The 27,591-nt window shown below is 42.4% G+C and overlaps 1 protein-coding gene across 1 annotated transcript in view; it reads right to left on the bottom strand.

Annotated features, from left to right (window-relative positions):
- The window catches only part of shank1 (SH3 and multiple ankyrin repeat domains 1), a 267,279-nt gene that overhangs the window by 219,309 nt on the left and 20,379 nt on the right, over nt 1-27,591 (bottom strand). The window lies entirely within an intron of this gene.

Raw genomic sequence — 27,591 nt, forward strand, 5'->3', positions numbered from 1 at the left:
GTATTATCGGACTGTCTCTCTGGCTTCGGATCTTGGACTGTTTTCACTACTACGTCTCCTGTTTACACTGTGAGTTCTGTTCGATCTGTTATCTGGCTGTGTTATTCTGTTTACGGCTCTGTAAATAAACCAGTCTTTACCTTTCATTCGGCAAGCATCACCCCATCATCTGTCTGGTATTACATTTACCAGAAAAGCTAAAGCCATTAGCGCTAGCAGCGCCAGGTAGTTTACAGTACAGTGTAAAAGCTTTAACTGTTATCCGGAATAACTGCAGATTAACCTGTAACTCAGTGATTTAATATGTAAATAGTGGAATTATGATTGTGTTGTCCATAAAGCGCTGTTCCTAATTTACCTAATTTAGACTAACTCTGCCCAGACTGTCTGGAGGCAGCATTAGCTCCTTATATAAAGAGTTTCTGAACATTATTGATTTAGCTTGTCGTGTTTTTATTCACTATGCTTATTTTAGAATCAAATCTGAACTAGTGGGTATGGGTAAATGTCACACTTTTATTTTATGTATTAATAAATAAGAAATTCATGACGCATGTTATGTTTTTGTTGTATAAAACTAAAAGGTAAAAACAGATTAGCTGACTGTGTATGAATGTACTATAGCTTAAAATGTAGCTTAGTTCGATGATTTAGCTTTGATGGCTTATACAAAGTATTGTGAGACAGCAGGTTTAGTTGTAATTTTGTGTTTTGTGTTAATGCATAATTTATACTGGGGGTCTTTTATTTTGACACAGTGGGGGTTTTTGTGGTGTGGGGTTGTGTGGGGTGGCGTGATTGCAGCTCTCTGTGTGTTTAAAAATTTGATAGTCCAGTTTAGTGGCTCTACGCAATGAAACATAAGTTTCCTCATCGGTTAAAAAATATGCCATTGAAGGCGATGACTATCTAGGCAGCTGCCTTCAGATTGGACCACAGCTTATGTGCAGTATTGTATGTAATATGATAAGGATGATCTGATATTAGGGGTGAAGTAGAAGTACTTAACTTTACTGTACTTTACTGGAGCATTATTTTTTTCTCCTACTTCTACATTTACTTCATTACATATTTTCCCTGAGTTTAAATCTTTTGGTCCGTTACATTTTTAACGTGCTGCCTCGTTGCTCGTTAAGGGGCGTCGCCAGTCCGCATTTCCGCTGAGCCCAAACACACGTGTGCACACAATATTAAACAGCACTCTTTATTCTGTTTGTCCACACGCGTGTGCTCGCGTGTGTGTGTATGCATGTGTGTGTGGCCAATCAGTCAATTAGTCAGTTGTGTATATTGGGATGGTTTTCAAAATAAAGGGCCATATTCAGATTCAAGTGAAAAAAAGGTCAAAATTAATCAATGGTATTTTATTGCTTAATGTGAGCAGATGCCTGTCACATCTTGGCCTCGTCTCGTGTCTCTATGTCTTGCCCACGTGACCTGTGCTCCCCTGTGTCTCCTGTCTCAGTACTTTTCCATGTGTGTCTCATTTGTAGCTCCGCCCCTTCCCCAGGTGTTTCTAATTTTAGTGTTTCCTGTTACTATAAATAGCCCTCCTCTGCCACCTTGTCCTCTGTCGGTCTTTGCACCTTCCCATGTCGTTTTGTCTCTCAGCGTTTCTCTGTGTTTCAATGCCTATGTTCCTCACGCCTTAGTCTCTGTGTTTATCTCTAGTTTTATGTTTCTAGTTTCCTGTTTATTTCCGTCTCCCTAAGCTCCTTATATATATCCCTGCTTTGTGTTTATTTTCTAGATTTGTTACTTGTTATTTATTTATTAAATCATTCATTTTTCCCTTACCTGCATTTGTGTCCGCCTCCTCGTCTCCCTGCCTGGGTCACTTCGTGACAATGCCCTGAAAAATTCTTTCCACTTTTAGCTGTTTAATTCAGACCAGATAAACAAAGCTTCAGGAGGTAATTTTTGATAGAAATATTATAAAATGTTTTAGCTTCTCTTTTGGGTAAATTTGTTTAGACGGTTAATTTAAGACTTTATGTAAATGTACTCTTTCCTGTTCTTGTTCTGTCTCTACAGCCAAAGGAATTGTGAGCATCCTTTAGCCTAAACATCTGAAATGATATAAACAATATGATATTTAAACTTTTGACTTTTTGAATTTCTGTAAAAACAACACAACACAATACTTGTACTTTTACTTTTAGAACTTGAGTAGAACATTTTTGAATAAACTACAATACTTGCAATACTTAAGTACAAAAGAATTTGAATACTTGAATACTTCTACATAAGTACGATGCTTAAAGAGCTCTTTAACGTCTACTCAAGTCACTTTTTTGACAGACTACTTGTGTATTTTTACTTAAGTCTGGATCTCTAGTACTTTATACATGTTGGCGTGAAATAAACCAATCAGCGTTGGACTTGTCCTTCCCTTTAAGAGGCAGGTGTGCTCTGACTTTGGCACTTTTAAGTTTTAACTACACAAATCCTTATGTGTTCCTTTATAGACTACAGTATTTATTTACAGTGTAGGAAACAAAAAAATAAAACAACGATTGAGAAGGTGGGTCCATACCCCCATTTTGACATACTTTGACTGGTACTGTAAAGTAATGCCCCTGACTGTTGCCATGGAAATCAGGTAATTAATGTTCTATACTTTACATGTCAGTGGGTTGAATGCTATGCCTGATCGGTGCCTGATTGGTGCATGTCTCGCTGGTACTAGCCAGTGTGAAAAGGCCCTTGGCTGTAATTGTAAAGATGAGCGTTTATAGAGATAAAGCGTTGGAGTGAAGTGTGATCTGGTGGTTATGATGGTGTTCTAGGCTATTCAGATGCCTGTGAATGTTAATTCGGTCATCATGGCCATCATTAGTGCAGAGCTCTTCCGTAATTACCTCGGGGCTTCGGCAGCTGTTCGCCGGGCGACTCGAGGCGGGACTTTTTGGAGTGCCTCGTGAGCCATTAACAACCCGACCTTGTGTTGACAGCCAGGAATAAAAAAAACCAGCGATGGTAATGAGGGGGACCCTGAGTGTGTGTGAATCTGAGAGAGTGTGTGTGTATCTGAGTGTGTGTGTGTGTTTCTGCTGTCAGTTCCAGGCCGGCAGTGCAGCGTACGCAAGGCCAGAAAGCAGGGAGTAGGGATTACCTGTTTAGAGTGTGTGTTTACACGACGACGGTTGAGTCTGACTGTCTCAGCTTAAAGATAAGAGACTGGGAGTTTGTGCCGCCTGCCAGCTATTTTTTTGCAGCTGTTAGTCACAGGGCTCTGGGGGGCTCACACTCCGCTCCTGCAGGCAGGCGGGCGGGCGGGAAGGCAGGCAGGCAGGCAGGCACGCTGTAGGCAGGTAGTCGGTTGGTTAGGGAGGCTCTCTCATACATAATTCCCCATTCACAGCAGCGCCATCCTCTGCAGTTACTATAAATACCGCCAGCGCAGCCTTCCTTCATTATTCATGCACACTGCCGTCCCAGCCAATCACACGCAACCACCAGCCTATAGTCAGTCCACCAGTGCAGCTCAGACCTCATCCATACACCCACTGTGCAAGCTCCCAGTCTGCAATGGTCCAAATCTTGCTGTAATGGAAATAGCCTGGGGCAAAGAGCAGGAATGCTCTCATTTATACCCAGCATGTTGGAAGCTTTGTACTGGAACAAGTTCACTAGCTGGATTAACAAAGTTTATTTTGTAGTATTTTTTACAAGTATATAGCTGATTTACATTACTGTTGTTCTATTGTCTATTCTTTATGTTTTTTTACTAAATTTTGTCAAGATATCAACACCTTTCCAACTCCAGATTTTGTTTGATTATGCAATATTAAAGAGATAAACTTGAAACCTTACCTTGAAAAGGTATTTGCGTCCTAAACAACAACAGTTGAAATCCAGCTTTAAGATCATGCCACAATCATCTCAATCACATTTTGACTAGGCCACTACAAAACCTTCATTTATTTTTTTCATTTTCATTCAAAGGTGGACTTACTGGTGTGGTTCAGATCACTGTCCTGCTGCAGAACCCAAGTACACTTGAGCTTAAAATCAGAAACTGATGGATGGATTTTTTCCTCACATTATGCCAGATGTAATGGGACACACACCTTCCAAAAAGTTCCACTTTTGTCTCCTCAGTCCACAGAATATTTACCCAAAGTCCTAGGGATCAGGGCCGGTTCTAGGGGGGTGGCTAAGTGGGGCCTTTCCCCCTCAAATTTAGTTAAAAGGTGATTTGTTTGGTGATTTGCTCTGTGTTAATTGCCTTTAACCCTTCTGTTGCTTAACTTGTAGTATCAGCAGCTAGCTGTTAAGCAAGCTACTAACTTGGTTGGTAAAAGCTAATTTTTGCCCACCGATTATGTTCTACTGTCCCACCAAGCAAAGCAGTCTAGAACCGGGGCTGCTGGGGATCATCAGGATGTTCTGTTGGTAAATGTGAGACAGGCCAAGATCACTGACCTTAGGTGGGTGTGACCTGCAGTTGTGTAGATGATGATGTTCTGGGTTTTTTTGTGACCTTCTGGATGAGTGGTCCATTCCCTTTTGGAGAATATTTACTTACTCACTTAGGGCCAGGTTGGTTTGGATATATATATATATATATATATATATATATATATATATATATATATATATATATATATATATATATATATATATATAAATATATTTAAGGGGTATTTAAGGCTTTTTCACATCACTGTTGATAGATAGACAGATAGACACTGCAGCAAAACTGTAGAATTTGTTAAGCAGCATCATAACAGCCAGCTAGCAAAAACACATCAGCCACCAAGCAACAAAAAGCACAGTATAGCAAAATTTGGTGCTGTGTTTCATCAAATTAAATGGCCTTTTGTTTCTTTTATAAAAATCCATCTGATGATCATTTTTATATGGTTTTAATCTATTCTATGTCCACTTCTATGTCATTCTCACTCTGGGTCGAAACACTGCTACTGCACTATGGAACTTTGGTGGAGCTGCACAAGTATATCATCACAGTTCACATGCTTATTTTACATGCATCTTATATCTCTCATTTATACATTTATCTCTCAGCTTTTCAACAAATGCATGTGTATAGCTGTTCATAATGTGGCACTGGAGACTCAAAGTGACTTGTATTTACTGCAGTGGAGTAAAAGTAAAATATACTCTTCAACTGTAAGGACAGAAGCAAAACTTACTATGCAAATACTTATTCTCACATAACTGTGCTTTAAAATGCATAAGCACATTTTAACATGTCATGTATGTATTGATTGGCTGTTACTTAGGTAAGTAGAAAACAGTCTGTTGCATGCTAAGAATAAAACGAGAGGTTATTGAATTAATATAGTTTATACATACAAATTCTGTTGACTTTTTTTTTTAATGGCTGCTAATTAGTGCTCAAATTAAAGTGCCCACATTTATGCATGAACTGCCCATGAAACTAGGTAATTAATTGCACTCAGAAAAAGTATTATTTCCTCGCCTGCCTTCAGCAGAGACACAGAGGAGGATAGAAGCGAGCAGGAGAACGAGGAGGCCTTCGGGAGTAGGTGGAATGGATGAGAGGCTTACTCATTCACTGAGGCCGACTCATTCACCGGATCATATAAATACAGAACTGGGGACAGGATGTGAAATAGACTTATGAAAGAAGGGAAGATACACGGTGTCCAAACAATGGTTGGACACCTCTTCAAATGAACAGGTTCAGCTACTAAGTGTGTAAATGTGGATGCATTGAATGTGGATGTGATTATTTTTACCAGATTTCTACCAAAATGGTTTGTCTAATCATATAATTCTATAATTCTAGCCAGACAATCACAATTATTACCACCCACTAGGTTTCACATGGACCAAACCAAGGACAGACACTCGCAGATATCAATCAAACAATTTATTATCAAGGGGTAAGGCTTACAGGGATAGTTTGAGACAACATATAGTGTGTAGAAGGCAAAATGAGGTCATACCCAGGTCATCCAGACGGTAAAAGGGCAAGGCAAAAAGAGTAAACAGCAATGGTAAACAAACGATACGAAGGGCAAGGCAAGAGAGTAGTGGTAGTAGACAAAAAAAAACACAAAACAAAAGAAACATGTCGTAGAAGAGCTAGCAAACTAGATTCAATACTCAGCAAGTAGCTAAGGAAACAGAGGGGTATTTATACTAAATGGACCAGGTGTGAGCAATCAGAAGCTGGGAGAGAGTGAACACTGTGGCATTACGTAATTAGCAGTGTAAGTCCAGAGCTGGCAGCCTGACAGCATCTGACACTAAGGGTGTGTGATATTGACAAAAAACAATATCTCAAACATTTCTGTAATTTGGATGATAACAGTAATAAGCAATATTTTGCATTATCCAAAAATTATGTTTATAAAAGTCTCTTTTGCACTAGCCCGTGCTTATTAAAGGTTAATAACTGCTTACTATATGTATTAATGGAAACACAATATTTAAGTTATGCTGTATTTAGTTGAAACAAACAAAAGTGTTAAAATCACCAGGATAAATATAAAACTATAGAAAAATGTAAAATGTGATCTACCCATTCTAACAAAGGGTATTTAAATTTAAATAAAAGAAACAGCATTAGATGTAGAAGTTACACTTATAAAGCACCTTGTATAGAAACCAAAGGACACTTTACAATCATGTTTATTTTACACACAACCATTTATACTCAACACTTATCAACACACATACACACACACACTGGTGGGAAGCGGCAACCAATTAGGCACAGCGTACTCTCAACCAGAAACAACCATCCACCTGGAGGACTGTATCAGGCACAGAGGAGCCAGTCATACATACATTAACACTCGGATAATTTACAATATCCATTTTTTTTTTCTTCTTCTAAGCACTTAAGCAAATCCAGTTTTCCATGTTTTTGGACTGTGGGAGGAAACCAGAGAAAACACACATAGGCACTTGAACCCAAGACCCCGGTGCTGGCAGGTAAACGTGTTAACCACTCAGCCACTGTGCGGCCAAAAATACATTATATTATATATATATATATATATATATATATATATATATATATATATATATATATATATATATATATATATTTTTTTTTTTTTTTTTTTTTTTTTTCTGTATTATAATATCTTGGGGTAGTTTTTTTTTTTTTTTTTTTCTAGTGTGAGCTGTGCGTGTGTGTGCACGTGTGTGAGAAAGAAAGCTATTGAGATGGAGAGAGCGCCTGAAAGTCTTCAGCAGAGCAACGCTGTATTGACAATTTGGAGGAAAATGAAGTGTGGATGAACGTTTATACAGGTGTGGGCATTCTCAGGCCATCTGGCCACTGATGCAACACTTTGCAAACAATCTACACACTGCTCTCTCATGACTTTTTCATATATTTTCATATATTTACCATTAATTGTGTTGTTTTTAGTCGTTGCCCATGACTGCGTTAGCTTAGTGTAGCTGTCTTACCCGCAAATAACTGTATATATTGCGTAGACACCTTCTAATGAATGAATTTAATTACTAATTTAAGTTGCACATATTGCTGACACAGATGTGCAAATGCACACACACACACACACATACACACACACACATCTTCTCTAGTGCCTGTAGAGAAGTATAACCAAATAGGACTGTGTGTAGTAGATCAGATACAACAAACAGTAGAGACAGATAATCCAACAAAAGGAGATTTCAGAAGAAACAATAGTGGTAGTAGTAGTCCCAATACTTTTGTCCATATAATAAATATAATAGACTGTATGTGAAAGCACATCTCAATCTCCAGAGTAGACTGAGCTCCACCATGACTGATTGGAACAACCTTCAGCTGTGTCTCACATTGTATATTCATGAAGCGTCTGACATCCTGCATGACAATTTGTTAACCTTAAATAAATATGGAGAGCTTTGAGTGATGAAACAGCCGTGTTTCCTCTGCTCTTTAGCACGGTACGTGACTAGCATGCTAGCTTTAGCAGCGGGAGGGCTGGAGTTACGCGGATTGATTGAGGCACACTGCAGGTACATCATCTCCACAATGCTCTAAAAGATAATATACTCACACAATATGAAGAGGTGGAACACTGCGGTTTGCTTCAGTTTATGTGGCACCAGGTTGGTCATTTCTCAGTGCTGGTAGAGCTAAACTATCTAGGCATGAATTAATCTAATCTAGTTATGAGGAAAAAAGGACTCATAATGTCACGGTGGCCAAACACACAACAGACACACAGATACCAATCACACAATTTATTAAATACAGGGCTAAACTTGCAGGAATAGTCAGGGACAGGCAAGATCTGTAACAAAAGGGCAGCAGAAAAAAACAACATACCAGAATGGGCAGGCAGAATAATGGATCATACACAGGATATCCAACAATGAGTAAAAGTGCAAGGCAAAAGGGTCGCCAAATATACAAATAATAAAAAAAGTTGGCAACTATTAGGCTAACAAAACACAACCACTACAAAACAAAACAAGGGCTAGGTAAAAAAAGTGGTCAAATACACAAAAAAAAAGATGAGAGAAAAGTAAATGCAGGGAAGAAAAGCTATAAAAATAGATCCAATACCAGGCACTGAACAGAGGAAAACAGGGGGTATTTATACAGGTCAAGACAGGTGATAGAAATCTCAGAAATCTGGTGAGCTGGAATGCCGAAGCGTCACATGATCCGTAACTTGATCAGCAGAGTCAGGGAAGTCTGGTAAGAGAGAGCATGCTGGGAAATTGGAATCTCTTCTTAAGTTCAGCGTTTGATTTAAATATTTTTAGATTCACATTCAAATATTTACATAATCTCACAGATTTATTTTGTAAACAGGATGGCATGTAATACATTCTATTTGGTATACTAAAAGGAAAGTATTACATGCCATCCATGTGTTGAGACAGTGTAATATGTGTGTTTAAACTAAAAATATTTAAATTTCAGGAATTATAATATATTGTGTATCATAAATTATTTGAGTAATATTGTATAAATTAAGTAATTGTAATTTGGTAATATTGTATGCAGAAATTAAGTAAAGTTTACTAAAAGAAAGGACTGACTGAAATTCAGTTCACTTATTTACTCTATGTAACATTTAAGTCTTGAAACCAAGTTGAAGTTACTTCAATTTATTTGAAATTAAATTTACTAAAAAAAAAAAACGCAAATGCAAAAAGTTGCAAAACTTTTTTAAAGTAAATTTTACTCATAATTTTTGGCATGTAGAGCCTTCATGAAGAACACCACCTGCAATAGCAGCAGCCAAACAGAGACTAAAACTAGGTATGTAGAGTCACTAAAACCCAAAAAAACAGAAAAAAACATTCAACCCTACTGGTGAGTTCATACAGACTGTTTGCCGGGTAGCTATTGTTCAGGAGGTACATAGCTTAGCTAGCGAGTGGCTTTGCTGAGTGGGACTGTGTGGCCAGTTACCTTTGTCTAACTGAAGTGGCCACCAGCCCAGCTGCTGATTGGAAAAGATGGATGGCCAGATGGGAACAGCATCAGCATGGCCAAGAGAACACTGTTAACAAGCTCTGAGCAGCCTCGCACATAACCCTGCAGTACATACTGTAAAAAAATACAGCAGAAAAAGCTGCACAGAACTATTGTACTATCAGTGCTATTTACCAACCATAGAGCCCCTCACAATCACAACTAGCTATGTGTAGAGTAGTTAAGATTAGGGGGAGGTGTAGAGTAGGTTATGTGTAGAGTAGAGTAGTTAAGGTTAGGGGGAGGTATAGGGTAGGTTATGTGTAGAGTAGAGTAGTTAAGGTTAGGGGGAGGTGTAGGGTAGGTTATGTGTAGGGTAGAGTAGTTAAGGTTAGGGGGAGGTGTAGGGTAGGTTATGTGTAGGGTAGAGTAGTTAAGGTTAGGGGGAGGTGTAGGGTAGGTTATGTGTAGGGTAGAGTAGTTAAGGTTAGGGGGAGGTGTAGGGTAGGTTATGTGTAGGGTAGAGTAGTTAAGGTTAAGGGGAGGTATAGGGTAGGTTATGTGTAGGGTAGAGTAGTTAAGGTTAGGGGGGAAGTGTAGGGTAGGTTATGTGTAGGGTAGAGTAGTTAAGCTTAGGGGGAAGTGTAGGGTAGGTTATGTGTAGGGTAGAGTAGTTAAGGTTAGGGGGAGGTGTAGGGTAGGTTATGTGTAGGGTAGAGTAGTTAAGCTTAGGGGGAAGTGTAGGGTAGGTTATGTGTAGGGTAGAGTAGTTAAGGTTAGGGGGAGGTGTAGGGTAGGTTATGTGTAGGGTAGAGTAGTTAAGGTTAGGGAGGGTGTAGGGTAGGTTATGTGTAGGGTGGAGTAGTTAAGGTTAGGGGAGGTGTAGGGTAGGTGATGTATAGGGTAGAGTAGTTAAGGTTAGGGGGAGGTGTAGGGTAGGTTATGTGTAGGGTAGAGTAGTTAAGGTTAGGGGGAGGTGTAGGGTAGGTTATGTGTAGGGTAGAGTAGTTAAGGTTAGGGGAGGTGTAGGGTAGGTTATGTGTAGGGTAGAGTAGTTAAGGTTAGGGGGAGGTGTAGGGTAGGTTATGTGTAGGGTAGAGTAGTTAAGGTTAGGGGGAGGTGTAGGGTAGATTATGTGTAGGGTAGAGTAGTTAAGCTTAGGGGAAGGTGTAGGGTAGGTTATGTGTAGGGTATAGTAGTTAAGGTTAGGGGGAGGTGTAGGGTAGGTTATGTGTAGGGTAGAGTAGTTAAGCTTAGGGGAAGGTGTAGGGTAGGTTATGTGTAGGGTAGAGTAGTTAAGGTTAGGGGGAGGTGTAGGGTAGATTATGTGTAGGGTAGAGTAGTTAAGCTTAGGGGAAGGTGTAGGGTAGGTTATGTGTAGGGTAGAGTAGTTAAGGTTAGGGGGAGGTGTAGAGTAGGTTATGTGTAGGGTAGAGTATTTAAGCTTAGGGGGAGGTGTAGGGTAGGTTATGTGTAGGGTAGAGTAGTTAAGGTTAGGGGGAGGTATAGGGTAGGTTATGTGTAGGGTAGAGTAGTTAAGCTTAGGGGAAGGTGTAGGGTAGGTTATGTGTAGGGTAGAGTAGTTAAGGTTAGGGGAAGGTGTAGAGTAGGTTATGTGTAGGGTAGAGTTGGGTAGGTTATGTAAAGCGTTTAAGTTTAGAGTAGGCTGTGTACTTAATGACACTTAATAGAGTCATTTAGCGATTAGCCTAAGCTAAAGTGTTTGGTCTAGCAGACGTTCTAACAGTCTTTAAATTAGCTCAGACATGAGGAGAGGGCAGTTTCCTGATGGCCCACTGAGGCCTTTCTGTTTGTCCAGGCATATTATTCTCCAATTGGTGCTAATCAAAGAACTGCCCATCTGCTCAGAACTGCCTTTTCATAACACTGTCTCTTCTAATGTCCAAAATCCTCCTCTGGCACTGAAGACGTCTGGCTGTTTGCCACACTATCACACATCTGCATATTCGCTTATTTTCAGCATTTCTAGAGTGCAAATTTCAGCAATAACAACCCAAAGCTGCTGTTAGATCATTGAAAAATCAATGATTATCCCTTATCTCAAATTTACTCCTTTAGCTATAAGAGAGATTCATTTTAAAATCATGAGAGCAGGGTATCTATGCTAACATACACTCATTAGCCACTTTATTAGGTATACTGTCCTAATTAGGTAAACTGTCCATTGACGCACATGAGAAATCAACCAATCACATGGCAGCAACTCAATGCAATTAGGCACGTAGACACGGCCAAGACGATCTGCTGCAGTTCAAACCGAGTATCAGAATGGAAAAGAAAGGTGATTTAAGTGACTTTGAACTTGGCATGTTTGTTGGTGCCAGACGGGCTGGTCTGAGTATTTCAGAAACACCTTATTGATGCCAGAGGTCATAGGAGAATGGCCAGGCTGGTTTGAGCGGATAGAACGGCAACAGTAATTCAAATAACCACTCGTTACAACCCAGGTCTGCAGAAGAGCATCTCTGAACAAGAGCACAACACGTTGAACAAATCTTGAGGCGGATGGGCTACAGCAGCAGAAGATGACGCTGAGTTCCATTCCTCTCAGCTAAGAACAGGAAACTGAGGCTACAATTCACACAGAAGATTGGATAAATGTTACCTGATCTGATGAGTCTCAATTTTTTTATTTCTACTGCGACATTCGGATTGTAGGGTCAGAATTTGGCGTCAACAACATGAAAGCACGGATCCATCCTGCCTTGTATCAACGGTTCAGGCTGCTGGTGGTGGTGGTGCAATGGTGTGGGGGATATTTTCCTGGCACACTTTGGCCCATTAGTACCAATTGAGTATTGTGTCAATGCCTGAGTATTGTTGCTGACTATGTCAATCCCTTTATGACCACAGTGTTCCCATCGTTCTAATGGCTACTTCCAGCAGGATAATGCTCCATGTCATGTACTCAAATGGCCTTCAGTCACCAGATCTTAATCCAATAGAGCACCTTTGGGATGTGGTGGAACGGGAGATTCGCATCATGGATGTGCAGCCAACAAATCTAAAGCAGCTGCGTGATGCTATCATGTCAATATGGACCAGAATCTCTGAGGAATGTTTCCAGTACTTTGTTGAATCTGTGCTACGAAGGATTAAGACAGTTCTGAAGGCAGGTTGAAAGTCCAACCCGGTACTCAATCAAATCCAATCCAAATCATTGACCTCAGTTTCCAGTCACTTCAATGAACACTGGTGCTACTTTTACAAACGTCTGTGAAAGAATGGGTCATTCTCAGGAGCTTGGTGAATTCCATCTTGGTACTGTAGTTGTCCATTTGCTAAGTGCGGACCACGCCTAAAGAAGAAGAAAAAGGGAAGGGAACTCAGGGAAAATTGGGCTGCAGTTCTGAACTGCGTGCCTGATGAAGCGTGCCGTTATATCCCCCCCTTTTTATTTAATAAGAAGTGGAAGAGTAGATAAAGGGGGTTGAGTCATGAGACGTAGTTAGTTAGGGCAGGTGTTTATAGGGCGGTTGATTGATACGGGGTGGAGTTAGAACGTAGAGTTCGGGCGTGGTCCTTCTCCCAAACTTTTGTTATTATGTAACATCATGTTGTGAAAATTCCCCACTACTAACAATAATAATTACAAATAACAAAGTGGGAATGACTAGAAAGGACATCAATGGATCAGTGGATGCTGAGGTGCATAATTTACAGAGATCTCCAACGTTCTAAAGAGTTAATCACTACAAACTTCATGTGGTCTTCAGATCAGCTCAAGAACAGTAGAATGTAAAGAGCTCCATGGAATGGGTTTCTATGGCTGTTGTTGTGCAGGAAAACAGTTCGGAAGCCTTTCAGCTCTGGCATGTTGCCACACTGAGCACCTCCCCTTTAATTTACCAGTACATTCCAGTGTGTTTATGTGCTTGTGTGTATCTGTGCATGTGTGTGTGTGTGTGAATATTTTAGTTCTGCCTTTTGAATGTATTGATTGAGCTTATGGCTCTAACAGAGGGGGAGGAACCGCTGCACCGCAGAGTCAATACTGAGAGTTAATCTACGGGGCATCTTTTGTAAACTCCAGCAGGAGAGCAGATTTACATCTACAGCAGCTCTGCAGAACCCAACAGCATACAGCAGATCTGCAGGAGCTGCAGAACCTAAATATACAGAGCATACCACAGAACTGCAGGAGTTGCAGAACCTAAAGATAAAGCCGATTTACAGAAACTGCAGAACCCTAACACATAGCAAATATGCACAAGCTTCAGAACATAAGCGTACAGCAGAACAGCAGGAGAACCCTACCACATAACAGATTTACAGGAGCTGCAGAACGCGACAGTAAAGGAGATCTGCAGGTGCTGCAGAACCTGAGAATACAGCAGATCTGCAAGGGCTGCAGAACCCAAGCGCACAGAAGAACCCTAACACATAGCATATACGTAGCAGAACCTGAGAACACAGGAGATCTGCAGGTGCTGCAAAACCTTAGAATACAGCAGAACTGCAAGGGTTGCAGAACCCAAGATCACCAGGGAACCCTTACACATAGAAGATCTACAGGAGATGCAGAACCCGAGAGCACAGGAGAACCCTAACACATAGCATATCTACAGGAGCTGCGGAACCCAAGAGCACAGGAGAACCCTAACACATAGCATATCTACAGGAGATGCAGAACCCAAGAGCACAGGAGATCTGCAGGTGCCACAGAACCTGAGAATACAGCAGATCTGCAAGAGTTTTAGAACCCGAGAGCACAGGAGAACCCTAACACACAGCAGAACTGCATGGGCTGCAGAACCCAAGAGCACAGGAGAACCCTAACACATAGCATATCTACAGGAGCTGCAGAATCCGAGAGCACAGGAAAACCCTAACACATAGCATATCTACAGGAGCTGCAGAATCCGAGAGCACAGGAAAACCCTAATACACAGCATATCGACAGGAGCTGTAGAACCCAAGAGCACAGGAGAACCCTAACACATAGCATATCTTCAGGAACTGCAGAAACCGAGAGCACAGGACATACCTAACACATAGCATATCTACAGGAACTGCAGAAACCGAGAGCACAGGAGAACCCTAACACATAGCATACCTACAGGATCTGCAGAACCCAAGAGCACAGGAGAACCCTAACACATAGCATATTTACAGAAGCTGCAGAACCCAAGAGCACACAGGAGAACCCTAACACATAGCATATCTACACGAGCTGCAGAACCCAGGAGCACAGGAGAACCCTAACACATAGAATATCTACAGAAGCTGCAGAACCCGAGAGCACACAGGAGAACCCTAACACATACCATATCTACAGGAGCTGCAGAATCCGAGAGCACAGGAAAACCCTAATACACAGCATATCGACAGGAGCTGTACAACCCAAGAGCACAGGAGAACCCTAACACATAGCATATTTACAGAAGCTGCAGAACCCGAGAGCACAGGAGAACCCTAACACAAAGCATATCTACAAAAGCTGCAGAACCTGAGAGCACAGGAGAACCCTAACACAGCAAATCTACAGGAGCTGCAGAACCCAAGAGCACAGGAGAACCCTAACACATAGCATATCTACAGGAGCTGCAGAATCCGAGAGCACAGGAAAACCCTAACACATAGTATATCTACAGGAGCTGCAGAACCCGAGAGCACAGGAGAACCCTAACACATAGCATATCTACAGGAGCTGCAGAATCCGAGAGCACAGGAAAACCCTAACACATAGCATATCTACAGGAGCTGCAGAATCCGAGAGCACAGGAAAACCCTAACACAGCAAATCTACAGGAGCTGCAGAACCCAAGAGCACAGGAGAACCCTAACACATAGTATATCTACAGGAGCTGCAGAACCCGAGAGCACAGGAGATCTGCAGGTGCCACAGAACCTGAGAATACAGTAGCTCTGCAAGATCTTCAGAACCCGAGAGCACAGGAGAACCCTAACACATAGCAGATGTGCAGGTGCTGCAGAACTTAAAAATACAGCAAAACTGCAAGAGTTTCAGAACCCAAAAGCACAGGAGAACCCTAACACATAGCAGATATACAGGATCTGCAGAACCCAAGCATGCAGCAGAGCTGCAGGAGCACAGTAGATCTGCAGGAGCTGTATCTGAGGTTCTGCAGCTGCTGCAGATCTGCAGACGCTGCAGTCGGGCTGAGAGTGGAAGGAGAAGGGCACGGAGCATCAGTGCCGGGCTCCAAGTGCTGATCTGGGCCGAGCAGCTCCCTAAAACAGCATCTGCTTCTAAATATAGCTGCACTTTGATGATGCAGTGGTGACTGCTGGGAGATCTCTCTCTCTCTTTCTCTCTCTCTCTCTCTTTTATTCTCTCCATCTCTTTTTCTCTCAGTGGCGCAATTAGAACTAATAGACTGTGAGCAGAGCAGGAAGCTCAAGCCAAGCGGTGGGACTGATTGCCATGAATGAGCGACCCTCACACACAGCTAGATTCTACAGAGAGAGAGAGAGAGAGAGAGAAAGAGAGAGGAGGGGGGAGAGAGTGAGAGAGAGGGAGGGAGAGTGTAAGTGAGTTAGTGAGAAAGTTATTGGCAGTAGAAGAAGGAAAGAGATAAGAGAGTGAGGATAAAGCGAAAAAGAGCAAGAGAGAAAGGGAATTACTGGCAAGAGCAAAAAGAGAGAAAGAGAGGAAATAAGGGAGAGAATGGGAGAGAGATAATTACTGGCAATATCAGAAAGAATGAAAAAGAGGGATTGCAAGAATGAGAGGGAGAGGGGGGTTGAGAGAGAAAGAGAGAGAGAGAGAGAGTATTAGTTATCCCCTGGGATTTACCAAAGCATCTCTATTCTGTTTGTATGCAGGTGTGTGTACACACACACACACACACACACACACACACACACACACACACACTGCTGTGAGATAAAGCTGTGTTCACACTGATGCAGACACCATCCCACAGTGCCCAAGCTCCAACAGCCACAGTCTCACACCACACACACACACAGCTACACAATACACATCTCCTCATCAGTCCCACAACTACACTATTACCTATACAGCACACACACACACACACAAACACACATCTTACATAGTCCCATCAATCACACAACTACACAAACACCTACACAACACACACACACATCTCCATCAGCCCCACAACTATACAATTACATATACAACACACACACACCACTTCATCAGTCCCATCAGTCTCACAACTACACACCAACACAACAGACATCTCCATCAGCCCCACAACTACACAATTACATATACAACACACACACACACCACTTCATCAGTCCCATCAATCATACAACTACATACACACCAGAGAGACACTACATTACACACACCTCACACTTCTCAACTGATCCCATCAATCACACAACCACACACACACACACACAAATCTCCATCAGTTATTCAACTACACAATAAACACCTACCCACACAGCATACACTTACACGACATACATATCTCCATCAGTGACACACCTACATACACACACCTACACAACACACACAACTACACACACCCATCTCCATCAGTCACACAACTACACAATTACCTATACAGTACACAAACACACAATGCACAATTACATATACAACACACAAACACACACACACACACACCGCTTCATCATTCCCATCAATCATACAACTACATACACACCAGAGACACTACATTACACACACCTCACACTTCTCAACTGATCCCATCATTTACACAACCACACACACACACACAGACACACACATCTCCATCAGTTATACAAGTACACAATAAATACCTACCCACACTTACACTTACACAACATACATCTCTCCATCAGTGACACACCTACATACACACACCTACACAACACACACAACTACACACACCCATCTCCATCACACAAAACTACACAAACATCTCCATCAGTCACATAACTTCGCACACAAAAACACACCTACACAACTGCACAAATCACACACCCATCTCCATCAATCACACAACTACATACACACACACACCTACCCAACACACACAACTACACATATCACACACCCATCTCCGTCAGTCACACAACTACACACACACACCTACACAACACACACAACTAAACATGTCACACACCCATCCCCATCAGTCAAACAACTACACACACACACACACAACACACACACACCTACACATATCACATACCCATCTCCATCAATCACACAACTACACACACACATACACAACACACACAACTACACATGTCACACACTCATCCCCATTAGTCAAACAAGTACACACACACAACTACACATATCACACACCCATCTCCATCAATCACACAACTACACACACACACACCTACACAACACACACAAATACACATATCACACACCCATCTCCATCAATCACACAACTACATACACACACACACACCTACACAACACAAACTCCTCCATCAGTCACACAACTACATACACACCTGCACAAATCACACACCCATCTCCATCAGTCAAACAACTACACATACACCTACAACACACACACAACTACATATGTCACACACCCATCTCCATTAATCACACACACACACACACCTCTCTATCAGACACACACCTACACATATGTCACACACCCATCTCCATCAGTTCCACCAGTCATACAACTACACAAACACACAAATCACAACTTCACACACAAAAACACACCTACCCAACTCACACAACTACACTCATCACACACCCATGTCCGTCAGTCACACAACTACACACTCACACACACCTCTCTATCAGACACACAACTACATAAACACACTTACACATATCACACACCCATCTCCATCAAACCAATCAGTCACACCACACTGCACACACACCAGACAGATGCTAAAGTTCAAAACACACACACTCACATACACAGACAGACTTACTCCATCAGTCACCCACTGGGCAATCTGACACCCCACTGCTCCAAAACCAACCCCATCTCCTCTCTCTCTCACACACACACACACACACACACACACACACAGTCACACATGAAGACTAAGGGCAAAAAAGAGGGAAAGACAGATGGAGAAAGGAAAAGAGATGGCATGGAGAAAGAGAGAGAGAGCAAGAGACAACTTTCAATAGCTAAGACAGAGAGAGATGAAGAAAATGGATGGAAAGAAGAAAGAAGGGAAGACAGTGAGAGAGGGGTTAAGAAAGAACAGAAAATGAAAGGAGAGAAAGAAAGAGAGAGAGAAAGAGAGAGAGAGGACACTGCTGAAGTAGGCCAGAGCGCAAGGGAGGCCGCCTGTCCCAGATCAGTCGTTTACCTCAGGCAGAACGAGAGAGAGAGGGAACGAGAGAGAGAGAAAGATGGAGAGAGAGAGTGAGTGAGTAGGGGCTAAATTAGAAAAGTGTGAACTGCCCCCTTTCCCTCCCCCAGAGCCAACACAGCAAATATTAGAGGAGAGCGAGAGAGAGAAAGAAAGAGAGAGAGAGAGAGAGAGTCAAACAGACCGTGGGAGTGGACAGAGGGCAAGCGAGGCAACATACTCACATATACAGAGAGAGAGAGAGAAAGAGAGATAGAGAGAGAAAAAGAGAGAGAGAGTCGTAGAAGTAGAATGAAGTTGATAGCAGTGCAACCCCACATTAAGAGTTCCATACTGGAGGGTAAATGAAAGTGATCCACTGATATCGATTGAGTCTGAGCAGGTCGCTCTCAAACTCAGCTCAAGAACCCAAAAGCGTTGTTGAGAACACTGCCCTAAATAACACCTACCTAGAACAGACATGTTCAACCCATAAGCTATTCTCTCCCATTGCATCGTTTTGAAGCCAAAATGAAAGCTGCCACCTTGTCTGTGCTTTCAAAAATGAATTCCCAAGTTTATCAAGACATTTTGCAGGAAAACTTAAGACCATCTTTCCGCCCACTAAAGCTCAACAGTGGATGGATGATGCAACAGGAGAACGACCCAAAACATAGAAGTAAATCAACAACTGAATGGCTTCAACAGAAGAAAATACGCCTTCTGGAGAGTCCTGACCTCAAGCCAATTGAGATTCTGTGGCCTCAAGATCTCTAGAGAGTGATTCACACCAGATATCCCAAGAATATCGCTGAACTGAAAGAGTTTTGTGAAGAGGAATGGTCCAAAATTCCTCACCACTGACCGTTGTGCAGGTCTGATCTGCAACTACAGGAAACGTAGTGAGAGATTCTACCACATTCTTATTCTCAATGGTTGATGGTTGTTTTGCCTGGCTGACTGTTGTCTTTGGAATGATAGTGCTTAGTCCAATATTTTTGGGATGAGTCAGATTGGGATTAAAGATAATCTCACTAATGCTCTTGCCAGTGGATGCAATCAAATCCCCACAGCACTGCTTCAAAATTGATTAGGAAGAAGCCTTACCTGGATTGTAGAGACAGTTACTCCAACAAAAAGAGAGGTAAACTCTTTTTAATACCCTTGATTTCAGAAAAAAATAATATATAAATGCAGAGGTGTCCCAATACTTTAGTTATTTAGGAGTTATGAGTCTTACTCAAGGTTTGTCGACTATAGGTGAAAATTGGTAGAGTGGTGTAGAGCTCCTTGCCCAGCTTAGGAATTGAACCGTAGTTTTCCACAGAAAAAAGCATCAAGATTAGAATACCATGTCACCATATAATAATCCACCTCTGTCCTGAATGTATCGAATAGAACAGACTAGAACAAAACAGAACGAAACAGACAGAATCTTCTCAGCAAGCAGACTGATTTCTGATCCACTCCCTCAGCTTTGTGATGCTGTCATTCACCTGTGAAACCCAGAGCCACTAAGCTCCAGTCATGCAGCCTCCGCCCGAGACTCTGCATGAGTTTAATGGCTCTTGATTGATGCACTGTCACAATTTATAAAGCAGAACTGATCCTTTGTGTCTGGGGCAGCCCAGAGGAAAACGGCTTCCCCTTTTAAACCTCAGATCATTTGAACATTTCCTCCTCACACCATCTCAGGGAATTCTTCATACCTCACCCCGCTCATTACAGGGCCACGCCGCTGCAGATTCACGCTGTAATAATGTCTGTCCTCTTGGTATGGTGAGCTCTGGTGATTGTCAGTCTTGTACAGTGGGAGTGACTGGCTAAGTGACCTCATTGGTGATTGATGATGCACCTGAGTTCTATTCCATCCCTAAGAGAAATCTTGAAATGTATAAAGATCTGAAGCCAGTTTAATGTAAATACATTAAAATGTAGAGTCTGTCCATAAACCACACATTGAACATAGTTGGGATATACAGTGGCTAGCAAAAGCATTCATACCCTCAAAAAAAAAAGCATTTGTCACCTCACAAGTGGTTAAAGTGAAATACCAACACAAAGTAGTGCATAACTGTGAAGTGGAACAAAACAGCATCATGAAAACCAAGGAACTCACCAGACAGGTCAGAGATAAAGTGATGGAGAAGTTCAAAGCAAAGAAGAGTGGGCAAAAAATCTCAGTCTTTAGACTTGCAGCTGTAATTCGACAAGAAAACAGGCCACCCAACTCTTGTTACAAGCACTAATCATCTCATGCCTCGACTACTGCAATGCCATACTAACTTGCCTCCTTGCCTGTGTAGTAAAACCACTCCAGATGATCCAGAACGCAGCAGCACGTCTGATCTTCAACCAGCCAAAACCAACAGGCATGTCACCCCACTGCTCATTGAGCTTCATTGGCTACCAGTTGCTGCTCGTATCAAATTCAAAGCTCTTACAATCGCCTACAAGGTGATGACAGAACAGCTCCTTCCTACCAGCACTCACTACAGAAGGCTTACGCTACCTCCCGGCCGCTGCGCTCCTCCAATGAACGTCGCCTCACTTTACCAAACAAACATTCACACAAAGCAATCCAGACTGTTCTCATACAGAGTTCCCCAATGGTGGAACAAACTACCTTCCACTACCAGATCAGGAGAATCTCTCGCTATCTTTAAGAAACTCCTAAAGACAGAACTCTTCAAAGAGCACTTACTCTCCTAACACCTCTAACCCCTAACTAACTACTTCTAAACTCATTTCCTTCTACCCCTCCTTTCCTCCTCTATCCCATTATTTCCCTTTGACCTCCTTTTGGCCCTGTCAAAAAATGTTTTTTTTTTTTTTTACCTTGAACTTCTATTACTATTATGTACTACACTATTGTAAGTCACTTTGGACAAAAGCGTCTGCCAAACGTAATGTAAATAATGTAATGTAATGAAAATGTGAAAAGTGACTCTACCAAATATTGATATAGGGGGGCTAAATACTTCTGCACGTAAAAAAAATTGAAAACCATGAATCATTTTCCCCCAAAATTGACAGGTTTGTGTTGTGTGTTGTGTTTAGTGCTTACACATCAGTTCTTTACAGTTTCATAGGCCCTACAATTGAACCCTGGTGAACTCCACCATTCACAATATTAGTTCCTGTATTAGTAATAATACTGTAATAGCCAATTAATTAGCCTAGGGTTTAAGGGTATGCCATGTAGACTCTGTAGTCCATTACTGTTACACCTTAGCCTGTGTCTGTCCAGTGTCTTTCCTTTTTTGGTTCCTTCCTGCTCCTGTCCTCTGTTCTCGTGTTTTGTTTACCTGTCATGTTTCCCAGCCATGTGCTACTGTGTTTTGGTCATGTCTCCGCCTTAGCCCCGCCTTGTCATCTGTAACCCCTCCTGTCTCCTTTGTAACCCCGCCCCCTCATTACCTCCACAGGTGTCCCTAGTGTGTGCCTGTGTATAAATACCCCATGTGCTCCTTTGTAGTTTGTCGCATCTTTTGTCTCTATTTGTCATGTTACTCTGTCCAGATTGTGTTCATCTGTTTTGTTTAGCCACAGACCTGCTGTGTTGTTTGTCCTCAGTGTTTTAGGTTTGCTTTATTTAGTTTGTTTCTTTGTTTGCGTAGCTTGCTTGTTTGGTTCAGTATTTTAGTTTATCCTCTGTTTCATAGTGTTTTGTTTTAGTTACCTTTTCTTTTTATATTCCCTGGTGTTCTTTTCTTTGTTAGTTTAAATATGGAAAATAAAAAAGACTTGCGTTTACATCCTGCCTCCTCCATGTTACATAAGATGCGACCCACTGAGGATGTAGCAAGTCTTTATTCGGCGATGCAGGAACAGCAGGAGTTTTTGGAGAGCCTTGTTTCCATGCTTCAAGATGGACAGCCGCTGGTATTACCCTCATTGATGTCTTCCCCCTGTGAATATGATGGGGAACACGGGACCTGTGAGGGCTTCATCATGCAGTGCTCCCTCTACCTCGACCATTTGTTGTGCCCTACCCTTCCAGAACTTATAAAGGTACTTTTTATCAAGACTTTACTGAGGGGTAGGGCTTCACAATGGGCGGACATTGTGTCGGACCAAAGGCCTGAAAAGGCAAAGACGGTGGAGGGACTCTTTGAGCTACTGAAGCTCAGATTTTCAAGAGCACCAGCAGCTCCCGCTGCTCCAGCCTCAGCTCCAGCACCTGCTGCCCCAGCTCCAGCTCCAGCACCTGCTGCCCCAGCTCCAGCTCCAGCACCTGCTGCCCCAGCTCCAGCTCCAGCACCTGCTGCCTCAGCTCCAGCAACTGCTGCCTCAGCTCCAGCTCCAGCACCTGCTGCTTCAGCTCCAACACCAGCAGCTCCCGCTGCTCCAGCTCCAGCAGCTCCCGCTACTCCAGCTCCAGCGCCAGCAGCTCCCGCTGCTTCAGCTCCAGCGCCAGCAGCTCCCGCTCCTTCAGCTCCAGCGCCAGCAGCTCCCGCTGCTCCAGCCTCAGCTCCAGCGCCAGCAGCTCCCGCTGCTCCAGCCTCAGCTCCAGCGCCAGCAGCTCCCCCTGCTCCAGCCTCAGCTCCAGCTCCAGCAGCTCCCGCTGCTCCAGCCTCAGCTCCAGCTCCAGCAGCTCCCGCTGCTCCAGCTCCAGCGCCAGCAGCTCCCGCTGCTCCAGCCTCAGCTCCAGCTCCAGCAGCTCCCGCTGCTCCAGCCTCAGCTCCAGCTCCAGCAGCTCCCGCTGCTCCAGCCTCAGCTCCAGCTCCAGCAGCTCCCGCTGCTCCAGCCTCAGCTCCAGCACCAGCAGTGCCTGCCGCCCACGTGGTACCCACTGCCTCTGACCCTGTGCCCGCGGCTCCGGCCGCCTCTGACCCTGTGCCCGCGGCTCCGGCCGCCCCTGACTCTGTGCCCGCGGCTCCGGCCGCCCCTGACTCTGTGCCCGCGGCTCTGGCCGCTCCTGACCCTGTACTTACTGCCGCCCCTGTTCATGTACATGCGGCACCTGTCCCTGATCCTGTTCCCACTCCCAGAACTTTGTACACCCCCAGGCCTGCTCCCAGGCCAACTCCCAGCTCACAATCACCTAGACCCACCCCAAGTTCTCCTGCACCAGCTCCAAGAGCTATACCCCAGCTGGCCCCTCAGACTTTTGTAAATTTTGGGCCATTATTGTTTGTACATGTTCCTGTATCTCTCCCAGTTGTGGTTCCTGTGTCCGTCTGTGTCCCTGTGCCCTTGTCTAGTTGTGTTTCTGTTCCTGTCCCAGTCACTGTATTGGTTTCTGTCCCCATCCGAGTTATGGTCCCTGTTCCTTTATCTAATTTTGCCCCGTCAACTGTCCAGTCTCTGTTTCTACCACCTGTCCAGTCTCCGTTCCAGTCCAAATTAGTACCCCCTGTCTAGTTTCCTGACTCTGTTCCAGCCCCTGTGTTCGTCCCCAGGTCTTGTCTAGCCCTGTCTTTTGTTTTTCTGTTCCCTCTCTCTCGGCGCCTCTGGTAGTGGCGTCGTTGAGGGGGGGTAATGTTACACCTTAGCCTGTGTCTGTCCAGTGTCTTTCCTTTTTTGGTTCCTTCCTGCTCCTGTCCTCTGTTCTCGTGTTTTGTTTACCTGTCATGTTTCCCAGCCATGTGCTACTGTGTTTTGGTCATGTCTCCGCCTTAGCCCCGCCTTGTCATCTGTAACCCCTCCTGTCTCCTTTGTAACCCCGCCCCCTCATTACCTCCACAGGTGTCCCTAGTGTGTGCCTGTGTATAAATACCCCATGTGCTCCTTTGTAGTTTGTCGCATCTTTTGTCTCTATTTGTCATGTTACTCTGTCCAGATTGTGTTCATCTGTTTTGTTTAGCCACAGACCTGCTGTGTTGTTTGTCCTCAGTGTTTTAGGTTTGCTTTATTTAGTTTGTTTCTTTGTTTGCGTAGCTTGCTTGTTTGGTTCAGTATTTTAGTTTATCCTCTGTTTCATAGTGTTTTGTTTTAGTTACCTTTTCTTTTTATATTCCCTGGTGTTCTTTTCTTTGTTAGTTTAAATATGGAAAATAAAAAAGACTTGCGTTTACATCCTGCCTCCTCCATGTTACAATTACATTCTCTCACACTTATGTTATTTTCCTCTTAAGCTTAAGCTTTTTGACATGTCTGAGTAGCAGTGGCGTGCACAGACATTTTTTGGGGCAAGTGCTCAGGGGGGGAAAAGGGCACTTTTTAGCGCAAGTGGAGCACTTCATTATAAAAAAATTACACGCACATGTTAAATGAAATTTGACTTTTATTTGTAACATTCTCTAAACGTGAGTTTTCAATGGAAAAATGTCACACCACCAACTGATAAAATAAATATACAATATTAACTATGAGACATTTTACTGCACAACAAAATTAATTAAACATTGGGCTTAGAGGGCAAACGGGATGATTTTATTTGATGTGTATGTTACCTGGCTGGTGGGACACGGGGGAGAAGAATCCTATCTGTTGCCGTGCGTGCTGTCACGTGACAGAGGAAGAGAGGGTCGGGTGTGTGTGAGCTGATTTCAGGGCATTCTGTTTTCACTCGTTTTTAATCGCTCAGGTTTTCAAAAGATCATTTCACACAGGCCTCAGTAAAATCTTAATAATAATAATATTAAAAAAAACAAACGAAGTTTCAAAAGGGCACTTTGGGTGATAAAGGGCAGAGTTGGTGGTCCTAAAGCACCACCTGATGTCTATGTCTGCATGCCTCTGCTCAGTAGCAGTGATGGCAACGTTACTTTGAAAAAAGTCAGATTCCACGTTGTCTTTTTGAAGCTAGGTAGCACTTTGTCTTCCGCACAGAGTGAACAACCAACCTTGATACTGATCATCTTTAACTGATACAAACTCAAAATAGTGCCTTTATTTCCAGCTAGAAAAAAAACACATCTATTTGTGTGTTAGTGTGTGTCTGAGGTAAAAAGAGCGGAGTGTGTTTGTGTTAAACCCGAGTGCTAGTTTTAGCATGTTAGCCTGTTAGCTTGCTAGCCTGTTGTCATTTTGGCATGGTTGTGGCCGACAGCAACCATTGTGAGTTCCAGCAATAAAGCCACGACTGTGTTTCATTATCTTGATTACAGCCTCTCGACAGTGGTCACGATGCTCAGAGGGAGCTAGTTTTCAACGTAGCTCTGTGAGTCAGAACAAGCTAAACTTTTTATTCTACCTGTTCTGGGATAATAAACAAATTTTGGTTCTTTTCCAGAGGAAAGATGAGCAGAAACTGGGTTCAAGTGAAGTACTGGGCATTTATTGAAGCCTGATTGGTCCTGACGTGAAAGTAAAAACGAGTGGCTGTGCTAAAAACAACTAAAATGAGCGAGAGAGAGAACTGAGAACTTAAGATGCTGCAGCAGCACCTAGGCGACTACAAACCCACACTACAATTCCCAGAATACATTATGTTTCTCAGCTTTAACCCCTTACTTTTCCAACAACTGTAAATGCTACAATATCTTTTTACTAAGGAAATAAAACAAATTAACACACAGTGACTTGGATAAGTAATCTTAATCTGATTACTGTATTGGAAATAGTAACGCGTTAGATTACTCCTTACTGAAAAAAACGATCAGATTAACCCTTGTGTGGTGTTCGGGTCTGTGGGAGTCGTTTTCATTTTTCATCAAATGATACAAAAAAAATATTTTTTCTAACTCAAACTCATTGGTATTGGCTCATTTTTTGTGAAAAACATATATCAAAACACATTTTCGATAAACACACACTGTACACCCCCCCCCCCCCACACACACACACATTTATATTACATACAGTATGTTTGGCCAAGGGCTAATAAACATTGCTTCATTTGTAAATTTGAAACTAAACAAATTTTCTACTCATATCTTGAGTTTAATTCATTTTCTTTTACATTTTATTAAAAAAAACTAATAAAAAAAGAGTAGCACTTTTTAAAAGAAATGTAACATAAGAAAGGTAAAGGGCAAATATTAGCCATGCAAGCTGTTTCTATTGCTTGCAATTTAGGTGAAGCAAGCATGTGTAAAGCATTTTAATGTAAAATTGCTTAATTTTGCTGAATTAAATACAAGTAACAAAGTAAACGAGTAACAAAAATATGAACACCACACAAGGGTTAAAGTAACGCATTACTGAGATCACTGCTCAGTAGGCATACTGCATTTACAATGAACAACAATCAATCATTTGCAGATTGCACAGTAGGTAAGACCCACACAGTAGCTCTGGAAGGTGGTACTGAAATGTTTTGCTTTGATTATGGGTGGTATTGCTTAAGACAAAAATTGAGAACCTCTGTCATAGTGGGTATAAAGACCTGCAGTAGCTATTAGGTGGGACATCTAAAAACAAATGAAAACTGGAAGTGATAAAAACTGGAGGGGAAATTGGGGGGAAAATTGGGCCAAATGTATTTTGGCCCCTAGATTAGGACAAAGTCATTGGCATCATTAAAAGGCAGTATGTGGGTCATGAATGAAGTAAGCGTGGGCCGGTACTGAGCCATGACCCACTTGCAAAGCTGGATCTAGATGATAATAGCGTACCTCACTAGCTTTTCAGGAGAGAGTGGCGTAAAAAAGCCCCACCTAAAGATTTCTTTTGTTTTTGCTTTTTTGTCATATTGCTATGTTTCCAATTATCAAACACACTTTTATATCAGACAAAGATAACCTGAGTAAATATAAAAAGCATTTTTTAAATGAGAATGTTTTTTATTAAAGGAAAAAAAAACTATCCAAACCATTCTAATCCTGTGAGAAAAAGTGTTTGCCCCCTAAACCTTTACTGATAACTGGTAATTCACATTCTTTCACATCTCTGTGGAGGAATTTTGCTTTATTTCAGACACATTGGAGGGTTTTTGAGCATAAAGTCCTGTTTAATCAGACTTTGACTAGAGCCTCCAAAACCTTCATTTTGTTTAGTTTTTCTTTTTTAAAGCCATTCAGAGGTGTATTTCTTTGTGTGCTTTAGATCATTGTCCTGCTGCAGAACCC

Source organism: Astyanax mexicanus, chromosome 19, assembly GCF_023375975.1.
Source record: "Astyanax mexicanus isolate ESR-SI-001 chromosome 19, AstMex3_surface, whole genome shotgun sequence".
Lineage (NCBI taxonomy): Eukaryota > Metazoa > Chordata > Actinopteri > Characiformes > Acestrorhamphidae > Astyanax > Astyanax mexicanus.